This window comes from Homarus americanus, unplaced genomic scaffold (assembly GCF_018991925.1).
Source record: "Homarus americanus isolate GMGI-L3 unplaced genomic scaffold, GMGI_Hamer_2.0 scaffold34921, whole genome shotgun sequence".
Taxonomy (NCBI): Eukaryota; Metazoa; Arthropoda; class Malacostraca; order Decapoda; family Nephropidae; genus Homarus; species Homarus americanus.
Genome location: NW_024741901.1, coordinates 4,972,875 through 4,988,135, shown reverse-complemented (window position 1 = coordinate 4,988,135; position 15,261 = coordinate 4,972,875). Strand labels below are relative to the sequence as shown.

At 40.1% G+C, this 15,261-nt stretch overlaps 1 protein-coding gene across 1 annotated transcript in view; it reads right to left on the bottom strand.

The window, feature by feature from the left end:
- LOC121876225 (crustacean calcium-binding protein 23-like) overlaps positions 1-13,543 on the bottom strand; it is a 54,737-nt gene extending 41,194 nt beyond the window's left edge. The window contains exon 1 of the mRNA XM_042381220.1: positions 13,374-13,543. The gene's annotated coding sequence lies outside the window, so the exon portion shown is untranslated. The remainder of the gene's footprint in view (positions 1-13,373) is intronic.
- Between the last annotated feature and the right edge of the window lie 1,718 nt (positions 13,544-15,261).

Sequence of the window (15,261 nt, the reverse complement as noted above, 5' to 3'; positions counted from 1 at the left end):
AACATAACATGGAATCAAATTAAAACACTATTAAAACATATCCCAATGTAATGATTTTTTGGAATGTTATATGACGAGCCCCTGTAAACGCACTAGTGAAAGGGACTGTGCATTATTCTGTAATCCTTTTACTGATGAGGATAAAATAAATCTTAATAGTCGTGTTAATCAACAGATAACAGTGTAACGATAACACGTACACAACTATTTCTACTGTTCTTTAACTATTACGCATAATTTATATTCCCCCCATTTTTTATCACGAGAAATTTTAATTCTCCATTAACCATTAGGCGTGTAATGCCCACACCCCATCACTACAGCCTGTGCAACTTTCCACTACCAAGTCATTTCTGCACGTGTAATTTCCACTGAACGTGTAATTTCCAAAGTTCCCTGGTGCTATTTTTACTCACCCGGGAGAACGTTTGCACGCCCCATAATCAACGTGGCAGAAAGAGGGTGAACACAGTGTTCTTGAGCAGATACGTTAAGGTGTTAGCATAGCACTTTGATAACGGAAAGAGACTGTATGATCTAATAACAAGTGTGTTACATGGTGTGTGGCCACAGTGCAATTTATTGAACTTAACCTCTTGAGTACGATGACAACTCCCTTAAGTCAGCAAGTCATCATGCTCAAGGGGCTGTCATCGTACTCAAGGGGTTGCCATCGGACTCAAGGGGTTAACTCATCGTACTCAAGGGGTTAATTTATCTTACCCAAAAGGTTAGCTCATCTAACTTAAGAGGTTAACTAATCGTACTCAAGAGGTTAACTATCGTACTCAAGGGGTTAAATCGTACTCAAGTGTTAACCCCTTACTTTAGGGGTTAACTCATCTTACGTCATCGTACTCAAGGGGTTAACTCATCTTCCTTAAAGGTTTAGCACATCGTACTCAAGGGCTTAACTCATCTTACTCAAAGGGTTAACTCATCGTACTCAAGAGGTTAAGGTGAAAAACATAATCCCACGTCACCAACCAGGCCACCAGAGCTGATATAAAAGGGAACAAGATGACTGCATCTCCCGTTACCCAAATAAAAACTAAAATAGCGCTTTCATCTCTCGTCGTAAATGTCACACATACTGTATACAGAACAGACTAATTCGCCTACCAAGTTTTTGTTTAAATAACTGCAATGGTTTCTAACTTACTCTCACATTCGTTAAGCAAGAAATAATTAGACTAGGGAGTGGAAATTACACATTTAATTATATTTGGGGGCGTGACAATTACCCGGTGGAATAGAATCTGCACACGATATCAGGCTACTGTGTTCGCCGATACCATAACAAGTAAAATGTGTACTATCTTAACACTACGCTTTAAGACCATCTACAGTACAGTATAAACATGCATTAGATGGATACGTAAAATAAATGATTATTCTATGACATTTGCCCAACTATACTGAATATGTTTTGAATCGTTACACCGAATATATATCTCTTGCCGACATATAATGAACCGAAATTATCTTAACGATAAGTGTAGAGGCGCCGGATATCTCAACTATAAATATAATTCTATTTATTGTTGTCCAATATATCAAATATACACTATATCAAAACCTTCACCTGAATCGTTAAATTATTTCGAAATTTTCGCCTATTTAGTTTTGAGAATGTGCCAAAAGTTCACGTGAGATCGCCGACCAATCACTCACTCGGGAAACATGATACACCGAACATCCGCTTTTTCATTTGGTAACAGTGCATCAAACTGGACTGAAATATTTACGTGTTTATTCCAAGGCCATCAAATAGAAATGTACTAAAATACTCCTAGTTCTTGTATGTAAGAAATCTATATAACCCCTCCTCCAAGGAAATAAAATAAAATGCAATATATTGTAATAATCGGCTACCGCGCTTCAACAGCTAAGGTGTTGATGCGGGTCACTAGGTTACTAATTACACTAATCCATCAACAATTTAAAACCATGAGAGATAGAACGAACTCTCGCCTTGCAGCGGCTCTATCACCTTTATGGTTGAACGCTGAGGATCTGGATACCGCCACATGCTCACCACACCCTCATACGATGATAATGTCAACACTGTGACCCTCAAAGTTCGCCCCACCAGCCACACTGTTGCTTCACTGATACACCGCCCCACCAGCCACACTGTTGCTACACTGACACACCGCCCCACCAGCCACACTGTTGCTACACTGACACACCGCCCCACCAGCCACACTGTTGCTACACTGACACCCGCCCCACCAGCCACACTGTTGCTACACACTGCGCACCGCACCCACCGCCACAGCCACACTGTTGCACACTGACACACCGCCCCACCAGCCACACTGTTACACTGACACCGCCCCACCAGCCACTGTTGCTACACTGACACACCGCCCCACCAGCCACACTGTTACCACCGACACACCGCCCCACCAGCCACACTGTTGCTACACTGACACACCGCCCCACCAGCCACACTGTTGCTACACTGACACACCGCCCCACCAGCCACACTGTTGCTACACCGCCCCACCAGCCACACTGACACACCGCCCCACCAGCCACACTGACACATTACTAGTACAAGAGACTACACAAGGGTATACCCAGGAGGTTCCCGCAGTGAAGCTGGTGCTGCTCTTGACCTTGCTGGCAACTCCATGTCTTTAACCATAAATATTTTTTTTTATCAAATCTGAACATATCTGAAATTGTATAGCAACAACTGAATTAAGTTAAGATCGTCATGCGTTTAGATTTTCTGTAAGGACCACCTGCTCGTTCTTGTGAGTTAAAACAAAATAAAGAGGAAACAACGCCTCCCATGCCTCTCCAAGTTTAAATACAATATCAAGTTTTGTTTAAGTTCCAGTGGTTTATACCTTTAATGGCACAGTCTTTTTCCTGAACGACAAAACTGTAAACTGCTTTATCACCGGGATGCTGGCGAGGGTCCAGATTGAATTTACTGGGATTCGTTTTCGTAGCGTTAAAGGTTGATCCACACCAACGCAACAATGTTGGTTTCGTTAACATGTAAGATAAAAGATGCCAACATCGCTAGAATGGTTAAATAATCACTAGTCCACACCAGTCAGTTACTTGATATATTTGTTGGCATAATGTTCCCCATACTAATAAGCAGACAGTTTCGCGTAATTTTCACATTATTGATAACACAGTTGCCAAGACACGTTACCTGACAATGCTGTTGATCCATCCTTATATTGTGGGAGCCAAACTAAATTCAGGACCCCAACATAGAAATTCTACTGAAACCGCGGAATGGGTTAGCTTAGATTATGTTCCGAGTCCGAAGATTAGGTTCAATTATGTTGCCTTCCGGGTCCGAGTACAGTATTAGGAAACCATCCTCCCCGCTGATTCGTATTGTTGTGGTTATAATGTACTAACAACACAAGGTAAGCTTTACACTGGAGTACTGGTACAACTTAAAAATCAAGACGTGTACATTTAAAACATCTGATGTTTCATATATTTCTTTTCGCTTTGAGACGGAGGGGGGGGGTACAGAAAATCGAATTTATTTACTGTAAAAAGTAATTTCCTCCAAAACAAATGATCCTCTAAACATTTCGTCGTATGGGGCAGTTATGGAAAGTTATGGAATTCCGCCTAATAATTATCAAGATTTGTTAAAGTAAATAAACTGCCAAAGGTTTAAGTCTACCAGTAATGTCTAAAATTATATTGCTGCAGCACCACAAGACTCCACAATTTGCAAATGCAGCTGAGTCACTCCCTGAAGCCGCGACTCACTCCAAGCAATCGTTATTTACTTCGATATCTGGAGACTCGTCGTGTGGCAAGATTCTCACGCAACTCAAGGCCTGGATACTGAAGCTCGTATACGGCTTATTATGGAGGCGTAATGGTCTGGAGAGACAAATGGAGCACGTGTAACGAACGAGGTCAAGTGACTATACATTGAAGAAAAAAATTGCCATGGTTTGGTTCACTCGTTTGGTTTAAAATCCTTAATAAAATTGTATCGTCAAAATAGATAAGATGATAAAAAAGAAGACCAAGGGAAAAACGCACAAGAAAGGTGATTATAATTCACTTTGATCTGGCCTCAGCCTTGGTAAAACTTTACGTCATAAAGTTTAAGAAAATAAATTAAATTATTTCAACATAATGCCTATAACGTTTCTTCGACAAGTTATTTAAAATTCCACTTTCAGCTGCTGATCTTCAAGGTCTCGGAGTTAACTGACTTTGCCTAATTCTCTTTAATAAAGACAGGTTCGCTACACCACTTGCCCAACACCAGTAAACAAGACGGCCTTCACGTGTTGTCTGAGGAATGTTGACACGCTTCCATTTCCGACAACGTGTCCTTGGGCCAGTGTTGTTAGTGCCTTATACTGTCTCCCTCCTACATGTAGAAGAATTACACTCCTCACCACCAACATAGAAGCCGAGAAAGAGGTGTGCATAGCGGTGGAATGTTCCCTCAGTCCCTTTCATCAATAAATGGACACAAGACCTTGAAAAGTAGGTCAAGGACAGTCACCTTCCAACGCTTGACATTGATTGAACGAAGCCAATATAGAAATTTAAATCTACTTCAAATAGTTTATGATACTAGGAGGCAGCATGTCCGGCACTGCACTCGACCGCATTCACTTAGGTACCCATTTACAACTGGGTGAACTGGGAGTGCCCGGGGATCGTACCAACGACCCCTGGAACAGAAGGCGAGCGCTATATACACTGGACCGCCACACTCGTGCAAAAGTGATAAAGTACAAAGTAAAGGATCCACATTCTCCTGTTTTATGTACATATAAAAAATCAGATTTCAGTTATAGTTATGCTTGGCCGTAGCTCTGCTGAAATGGCTCGATAACCTTTCTTAAATCCCGTCAGCAATACTTTAGGACTGTTTCTGGGTACCGTCCTCTGCAGAACTTAAATTTTCCTTGATGACATACAGGTACATATTTGGTTCTGACAAATTTTCTCAGAACTGTGAACTGACCCACACACACACATTAGCAGCAAATGAGAGAGCATCAGGAAAAAATTAATGTTCGGATCCCGGCCAGGAAGAGGACTCAAAATTTTGAATTACAACGGGGATGTTTAGGATAAGTGTACGTTAGATATACCTGTACTTTAGGTTATAGGGAGGTGAAACTCAATTACGTTAGGTTAGGTGAAATTGTTAAGCTTGGTTAGGTTCCGTATTCAGGTCCAGATAATCATAATAGCGAGTTCCACGGTGATGTGTATACCTCCCGCACGTCGTGAGGGCAAATCAATAAACTAGATTCCTGTGTGACGGTCTTGACTTTAACCCAAATTCCTCCTACTTCCTTAAATTACTATTTCTCTTTAATGACTTTTCTGTTATTCACACGTTTATAAGTTAAGGTAACGCGCCCCTCCTGACACATTCTCACAGCTGCTGCTTTTCAGTCTCCGCTCCAGTAGATAATTATAAACATGAAGTATCCATCAACACTCCACACAATTACTGTACCTCCCTCAGTCTCCTCTCCCTTCATTCCCCTAACCTAAGCCATCACACGTGCGGGTCTCCACCTGGCAGCTCCCCCTCCCCCCTCTACTGAACCATCAATCCACCACACTACTCGCAACCTCCCCTTACATCCGGCTTCTACATCTGGCTACCTATGGTTTTTTTTTTAGTTTTTCCGGAGGGTAAATGCCTGCAACTGGATCCAAAATTTTAGTTTAGTTAGGCAAAGCGAGGTCAAGTAAGGTAATATTTGAGGTAGAGTATAGATTGTAAAGTTAAATTCGGTTAAGATGCGTTACCATCCAGGTCCGAATTTGAATTCAGGGATTAATGAGCCCTTGTTTTGTTGGGAATTATTGAACCAAACTTGTGATCAACAACCGTACTACTTCTGCTGTGTATGACGTTCACTTGCATAAAATATAATAAATAAATAAATAAATGAATGAATGAATGAATGAATAAATAAATAAAATAATCTTGTATTATTTAATCTCCGCTTTCCCAAACTTTAAACCAGAGGCAAAAACAAATATATACTGAACTGTATACAGGGTATTGTGTGTTTACGTGACCATGGGAAACCTGACATAATACGATTACAAATAAACAATACTACACTTCACTTATTTTTTGTTTATCAAAGTAGTAAAACATTCAGTATATGCCACCTGCTGTTGATGGTATTACTATTGTTTTGGTTATCCAGCGATTTTTAGGATGTCAAGTTTTGGAATCAGTAGTTTACAGTAGACAATTCTAAGCCTCGTTTCTTCTGTAGCATTTCTTCCGCAAATGATTACTTCCGAGAAAATCACAATAAATTGTTGAAAAATCGTGGTATTTTGTTTTTAAGTTCTTGTTTATGTTACCACCATCCCAGAGAGCTCCTGTGTGTTCGTTTGTTGGTTTACTATGCTGCATTATCGTAATGATCTGCGGTAGAAATGAAGGTCAGAATTGTTTGATGTGACATGTTTCTATTTCTCCGTCACTTTAAAACTTCTTTAGTATTATTAAATCATTATTCAGGTTCTTTGACAAGCCAGCCGCATTTGTATACAAACTTCACGATGGCTTCCCCAGCACTTTTTTCGTCGCCAACAAAACATGCCAGTGACGAAAACGTCTCTGTTTTGCTGGCCGAGCCGTGTTGGCCCAATATGGTTGGGAGAAAAAGTGCCCAGTGCCTCTTTTAGCGCTTCCGTTACATACACACAAAAAAACCGACAACAGCTTACAATATTTATATAATAATATACCCAAAATAATTTTTCTTATTATAAAATCGGCGATTTTGCTTTAGCTGTTTCTTACCTAAAAAGCGTCGTTTACTTTCTAACATGAATTAACTTCCTAAGATTGAACTTTTTCTGGCTTACCTGTTAACGTTAAGTTACGTTGGTTAGTACGTTTTTCCCCCCATACATTATCAACACAAGGATAAAGGCGAACATAGTGGTCAAAGCTGCACACACCGTATTCACTGTTACACAAAATAAAGGAAATCCACAAGTTGCTATTCCTTCATTCATTTATTTCTATCCATGAAGTAGGTTTTCTTTTATATAAAATTTACTGAAGTGGCTCCTTTTCATGAGTCTAAGTATTACCAAAGGGTCACAGCTGATATGCTGAATCGGTGATTTTTAGTTTCATGTGACCACTTTAGTCCACAAACAGGCTCAGTAACAGTCTGATATGACCCCTGAAGCCAAGGCTTAAAATCCCAACCTTCCAGATGTACTGCACACATATTAATAATTACATGCACGTTATTATAATTATGAACTAGGTTGCATGTGGGTGACTCATACGAGGGATGAGGGAAGGTGACAACCTGCACAGCTGCTAATATTAATGAGTCATGGTATACGGGCCGCCATCGCATCCCCTACCATACTCCCTCTTATTGTGTTGCTTCCTCCACTTTTACTTTCCTTGCTGTTAATTACCACTTTTATTATGTCACCACAGCCCACACTACTAACACCATCGCCTCCTCTACCTCCACCACTTTTACTTTCCTTGCTGTTAATTACCACTTTTATTATGTCACCACAGCCCACACTACTAACACCATCGCCTCCTTGCTTCCTCCACTTTTACTTTCCTTGCTGTTAATTACACTTTTATTATGTCACCACAGCCCACACTACTAACACCATCGCCTCCTTGCTTCTCCACTTTTAACTTTCCTTGCTGTTAATTACCACTTTTATTATGTCACCACAGCCCTACTAACACCATCGCCTCCTACCTCCACCACCCAAACACAGCATCTTCACCAACCAATTACCTGGTACAGTAATTATAAACACAGCCTGAGACCCCCTCCTCTACCACCATCACCCGCTACTCCTACATCGGCACACCACCCTATATATTGTTCAAGTATCTGGTAATGAACATGAATTACTTCCAAAATTACTCTCAATTACTATAATAAGAGATTTCGCTAATTTTGAAGCAAGTTCAACCGTGACATTTTTTCAACGTCACATGTATTTATGCTGCTTGGTGATCATGTGCAGTGGGGTGGGGGTTTGGAAGCGTGTGTGTAGAGGGCTAGGTAGGAGGGGTTGCTGGTGAGTTTGTAGCCAACAGTACAAGGTCATGAGGGAGGCTCCACTGTTTCCCCACACAATTCACAAAAAATACCATTAACATTCCTGTAGTAATGTACTTTTACTCACTGGCCTCTGCATGTACAGTACAAAGTAATGTGACAAGATAATCCGAAACATTGTTCCTGTACTTCTATTATTAAGAAATGTCTGCACTTATACTTGATTTTGTGTCTGGACAACTGTACATGTTATACAATGCTTATATAGTGTTTATGAAGTTATTTTGAAAATCAGTCTAAACACTTATATACTGTATGATCGAATCCTATATGGTAATAGGACACGTAGGAGTGCACACCTGAGTTGACTTAGAGCACAAATACATCAAAATTACACTGAGGCAGTTTCCTAATGCGATACATTAGTGGACAAAATTAAGGTACGGGACAAAACTAAGGTAAATTAAGGTAGAGAACCTTAGCCAATATGTATGTTTTGTTTCTCTTTACGTCAATTACTTTGAAAGTTTCTCACTTCTTCAGGTACCAGGAATATTCATCGCGCATTTTCACATCAGAATCTGGACCCGCAATCTTTACGACTCGACCTAAGGCAACCGTGCTTCACCAAACGGTGGCCCATATTTTTATAACAAAATTTTTTTCTGAGAAGCTTACCTTGTAAAATCACTTCAATATACGTAATGGCAATCCAGGTATTTAAACTGCCAAATTCTTGAAAATTAAGTAATTAGAGTGCCGTCGTCGTGCTGGACTTTATATAAAAGCGACAAGTTCTTGATGGTGTGGCGGCATGCAAGAACCTAAGTCAGAGCTTCGGGAATGTTCATGTTTCTGTAGTCACAAGAGCCCCGGGCAGACGTATGTGCTGTAGGAAAGTGTTGGAGAGATATACGAGGGCGCCAGAAGTTAGCGTTGGCGAGATATATGAAGATGTGGGAAATTATATACAGTTTGGTGAGGAATATGGAGGTGTGAAAAATTCTGTACACGCGAGAGAAGTTATGTATAGGTGATGGTAAATATGTTATGGTACGGGCAATTGTGGGTAAGTTTTGCATTAGGGTGGGCCAGGGGCTAGATGTGCAGCACAGGTGTGAGGATGTATGGATCGGTGTAGGAAGATAAGTGCAGTTGTAACCACGTGAGAATGTGTGTTCAGGTGTGACAAGTATATAGAGGTGCTGAAATGCATTTACAAACACGTATGGTGAACGATGGTACATGTAAGCATTGGCAGCCGAGTAGGTAGTACAGTACGTGCAAAGCAGCAGTAGGAGCGAGGCGGTCTTGCCCGTGACCTTGCTAATTCAGCATTTAGGTGATCAATAACATGCCTCTGAGGACAACTCCAAGAACTGGATTTTCAAAGATCCCCAGCGACACATTGCTCACTTTTACTTTTTATCCTCTTCACCACGGCTTTAATGACGTCTAAATTACAATGAGACTGTACCGAAACTATAGATACATTATCTTATCCCCAGTTATGGAGGGAAGATTGACCTACAAACCTCTCAGAATCCGGGACAGGGGATGACCGGTGGCACCTTCGCCTCATCTGTAGACTACTGTAATGGTGTCGTGGGGAGAAGCTGGGGTAAAATATTATTCCGGTCTCCACTTAAGTGGGTTGGGTGAAAGAAAATGTAGGTGTGTTTCAGCATGACTCATAAGCTTGGGTAGAAAGGTTGAGACTGTAATAATTATAAAATATACAAAACATTACGCAAATGTACTGTATGTGTGTTTTTAAGACCAGGATAATGAACTAGAAACTGTCCAGGAAACATGGATGCCCTACTTTGCACACTGACAAAAGTCATTCACCTAGTATGAACTGAACGTGAAGGTTAACTAAAAGCCTAAACTAAATCAGAAAGTGAAAAATAAGGTCAATGAGGTTGTATAACCCATCAAGACGTATCTGGCTAATGAGGGTTGAAAGTCAGATCTTACATGCAGACAGAGAGAGTAATAAAGATGAAAGCTAAGGTGCATTTTATCAAGATTTATCTTATCCACGTTTTCATTGTGATTTACATGATATATATATATATACCCCCTTCACACTCGTCTCGTTTTTCATCGATTACTGATATCAACTTTGGAAATGATACTTTCAGTATGGGTGTTACATGATTACACCCTTGCAGCAAAGTTTGTGCATTTGTACGTTTTACATATACAGTACATGTACGTAACTTTAAACTAAGGGTGTTACATGATTACACCCTTGCAGCAAAGTTTGTGCATTTGTACGTTTTACATATACAGTACATGTACGTAACTTTAAACTAAGCACAGATGTAAATATGTTCCAAAAATTTGAAGTCTGAGAATTTTATAATTATATTTCATAATGACCCGAAGCTGAATTGAAGAAAAAAAAATTGAACCCTCGTACAAAGGACATAATCACTATTTTAACTACCAGACGATCCGTGACGCGAAGCTACTTAATGATAGAGGCGGGAGAAAGTGTGGTGAGCTCCGTGCAATCAATGTGGTGCAGCACACGTGTTGCCATGTTAGGTGTGTGTGTGTGTGTGATCACCATCACGCTGCCTGCAGACTGCAGTGGTATAATATACCTTGGACTATACAAATTGCAATCACACCGATTTTCCTCTAAACGACACTGCCAAAATTCTTCATGGCTATTATATCAAGTGAATATAACTGAAATTGCAAATAATAAAACATGGTCATTCCTATTGCCCGCCATAGTTTTGTTTTGTATTTTTAGCAAAAGGGCATCTCTTTACCTCTAGGCTTTACAATAACTTATATACGAACTTATAAAGAAATTTTAAAGTTGTTGAATCCTGTGTTAGAAACGATATTCAAATAGACAGATGGAGCTGCTGAAAGATGGATAAAATAAATTGGAAATGTGTTGAAACATTCTCTTTCAAGACAGTTATTTTCATCGGTAAACAAATGTTAATTTTTTTTATTATTATTATAAACAAATGTTAACTTGTGTCAAGCAACAGAAGGCAATATCGATCGCTGGTGGGATGAGGGCACGTGGGTGTTGAGAAGCGTCCCCCAGTTCACTAACACTCATCCACCCCTTGCTCAGGGGCACACCAAATTATTTACTCACGATTTATACCGTCAAATGAAAGGGACTTTCTTTTTTAACTTGTACTAACGGATGTAAAATGTAACTGATACAACCAAATTTATTAAAAACTACGAGTTGCATCAAGTTTTTCTTATTTATGCGAAATAAGAGCTGTAGTAGTTGTATGGTTCCTCTTTTTACACACACACACACATGACCAGGTGGAAGTAAAATATATATGATGCAAGAAAATCCGCTAGAAAAAGAAAATGGAGGAAGTAAGGACAACTGGCCGCTGTTCCACAAAAATGCTGTTGAGTATTTTATTTTTGCCTTCATTACTTCATTTTGTTACCCAAGAAACGAACGGTTCCTTAATGCTTAGATACGTGCACTGCATTCATTATTAGCCAAAACGTGATTTTTTTTTTAGTACGGCACCTTACCACTCCCCTCAAAACAACGGGTTAGCAAAATCGGATAAAATCTCAGTAGAGGCATCAATTGTCCGCCTTAATTTAATCGTCCTGAGCACCGTTAAACTGAAAGAAGTTATTGTCTGCATGTACTTCATAACATGCCAAAAGATACGCAGTATCTTTACAAAATATCTATCAGTCTTGACATATCTACAAACGTTATAATTTCATTAGTTTTTGTCATAATATAAGTTAAAACTACCGACTATACTTCAGGAGTATACTGTAAGGCTGTAACCTATCTATTCTGCCCCATCACATTTTTTGTCGTAGGCGCTTCAGCAGCCTGGGTTGTTAAACAACGTTCACTAGGTCACTGTTTCTACAAAAGACAACTGGTGTTATTTTAGTTTTCTCCCCACCAAAGAACAGGTGCCTTGCATTTTTACGCTCCGGCATATAATTTGTAAACCCTTTTAGCTCAGTGAAATCTAGAAAACCCATTTCAGCTTAATGTGTTCCTGAAACCACACGTAAACTTATGCATTCCAGATATCCCTCTCCAGGAGAGTATATTCCTGAGCCCAACTTCAACCTAACAAATTGCAGAAACCTACTTCAGCCTCGTGAATTCAAGGGACGCCATTCATTGAGCTTTTTTATTGGAAATTACTTATCAATTAAACTCCTGGGGTATTGACAAACGCGTATATACTGTATACATATATATATATATATATATATATATATATATATATATATATATATATATATATATATATATATATATATATATATATATATATATATATATATATATATATATGAGGAAGTAAGAGATTTATGCAACTATCCACCTTAGGTTCATAATTCAGATAGAGGTAATTTAAATATAAAAACGTGCCCAAAGAGATTAAACACTTGCAGGTGCCTAGCTTATACTACAGTATAGGCAGGCAATGAGTAGCGGAATAGAAGTCTATATAAACACCTCAGAGAGCATTACTCAGGCAAATGTTCATACCTGGAACTAGCGGGTGCTCACCCCACTAAAGATCAAAGCTTGAGGATGAAAAAATAAATAAATAAAAAAATTATCAGGGCAAACTTTTTTGGAGTTCGAGTTGTGAACTCTTGGAATAATCTGACTGACTCTCTGAGATGGACGACACCGAGCGTCAGACCAGGCTTGACCACCAACACTGGCGCAGGTACAGATACACCCTGGAACCAGTACACGTGACCGACCCCCTTAGCGGCTAACAGTGGTGAAGACGACTAAGTAAAGTAATATAAGAAAAGTACAGAAATAAAAGAACGTTGGAGTATGAAGGTGCTCAAACCACTGTTGTTTTATAGTAAATATAACTGGCCACCACCTGTATTAATCTGAATATATACTGTACATCCTAGCTTGTTAACAGCTTTAATTAGTTTCAATTTATAAATGAATCGCGTATACAAATACAGAGTGATAGAACAAACATTTGTTGCCTATAAACTGGTTGGTCATCCATCACCCAGTGTGGGGCTGGAACCGCAGCCAATAATGTTCATAGATCATTTCAGTCTTATATAAATAGTATGATGCAGTGAACTGAGAAGAATTGTGGGCATTACTGTGAGCAGGGTGGCTACTATTCCAGCACCGGAATCTAGTTTCTGAATTACAAGTGACTTTTTTTCCTATTAACCTATAGGTTCCTTGATCACACTCGCATCTACAGAAACAATTTATTTTGGTCTTGTTCGTTAGACTATAGGATTTCAAATAATTGTCATTCTTTAAAAATATAAACTTACTATTTTATTTTGGACGGGTGTAAGGATGGAATCTGATTCCTAAGTTCACAAAATCAAACTGGTATGAACTGTGAGGAGCAGAAGCAGCAAAACACCAGTTGGAGGAAATGTGTGATGACCTCTACCGCCCAGGACGCCGGCTCCCACGCGACTGGCGGGAACCAGATGGGTCGCCGCCCACCACACATGCGGCATCTAGCAAGAGCTGCTGAGCTATACTATTTTTCGCTGCATTTAAGAGCTCAAATAAATGCTTTTTTTAACTGACTGATCAATTAATAGTACAAATACAGCATGTACTTTTCCCTTTATAACGCCAGTGTTATACAGTGCGCCTTCAATGAAATGAAAAGCAATGTAAGTGATTAATATAATCATTCAATTGTTTTTCATTCATAGAAGTGCAAGTGTAAATGAATGCAAAGTACACAATAGAAATTATAAAATAAGAGCAGAAAAGTCACAGTAATAACAAGTAAAACTAAATCAATTCGTGTTCCCTTATCTGTACAGTTACTATATAACATGAAAAAATAAAAAATGGTAGATTTTCTGGGAAGGCATAAATTCATAAATTATGAATATTTCAAACTTATCAATCCCTTTCCTGTTTTCTATGATAATCTACTTTGGAAAACATGTTAATATCTCCCAAAAAGTCGATGATCTACTTCCAAGTGGGAGGGAGACATGGTATGTGGAGGGGAGGGAGGGGTAGTATGTGGAGGGAGGAGGTGGTATGTGGAGGAGGGAGAGGTGGTATGTGGAGGGAGGGAGGGGTGGTGGGGGGAGGGAGGGGTGGTATGTGGAAGGAGGGAGGAGTGGTATGTGGAGGGATGGAGATGTGGTAAGTAGAGGGAGGGAAGGAGGGAGGGAGGGAGAGGTGGTAGGAAGGAGGGAGGGGTGGTATGTGAAGGGAGAGAGAGGCGGTATGTGGAGGGAGGGAAGGGTGGTATGTGGAGGGTTTGAGGAGTGGTATGTGGAGGGTTTGAGGAGTGGTATGTGGAGGAAGAGAGAGGTGGTATGTGGAGGGAGGGAAGGGTGGTATGTGGAGGGTTTGAGGAGTGGTATGTGGAGGGAGGGAAGGAAGGGCTGTGTGTAGGGAGAGGTAGTGTTGTACGAGCAGGGGTTTCTCTCTCTCTCTTAACTCTGCCCTTATCTTACTCACTTCAACTGTCTTCGTTCTTTCAAGTGTTCTTTTTACTTACTTCAGTGGTTACTGCATAACCTCAAATCTTTTCGGTAGCATGTCGAGGGTCTAGGTATACTGCCAGATTCTGGGGTCACTAATTCTAAGGGGAAAACTTAACTATAGTCTTAATTTTAAGGGTTGCTGCCACCAGACCCCTTCTGGGCAGTATGTAGCTCGTTAGGTAGCGTGCAGAGTGGACTAGGCATTGGGTTAGGTTTTTCATTGACCAGATCGATAAGGGGAAAGAAGGGTGAAACCATAACATGTCTTTAGTAATTTATTCCTTATAAAACATACTGGAAAAAAAACATACAAGTGAGTTGGCCTTCCTCAGAAGAACAACGAAGATGTTGGTTACCCTGCTCGGCACCAGACGTCTTACATTAATTGCGTGTCATCCACATAATTATTGCATAACAATCCGTGACCTTCTTACCTGGGTCATTCCTTCTTACACTACCCCTTAACACGTCAGACTGCTCCACCGTAGGTTATCATACATAGTAACACCATCTCACCTCCCTGTAGCAACATCTCAACACACCTGTTACACTCCACACCTGCAAGTATGGGACTCCTTGTAATTTCTAGGTATACATATGAGGCACCTCGTTCGCAAACCGCCCTCGGTGGGTAGAGACGAGGGCTACACCAAGAGACATACCAGTACTATTTCTATGCCCGGTATTATAGGTC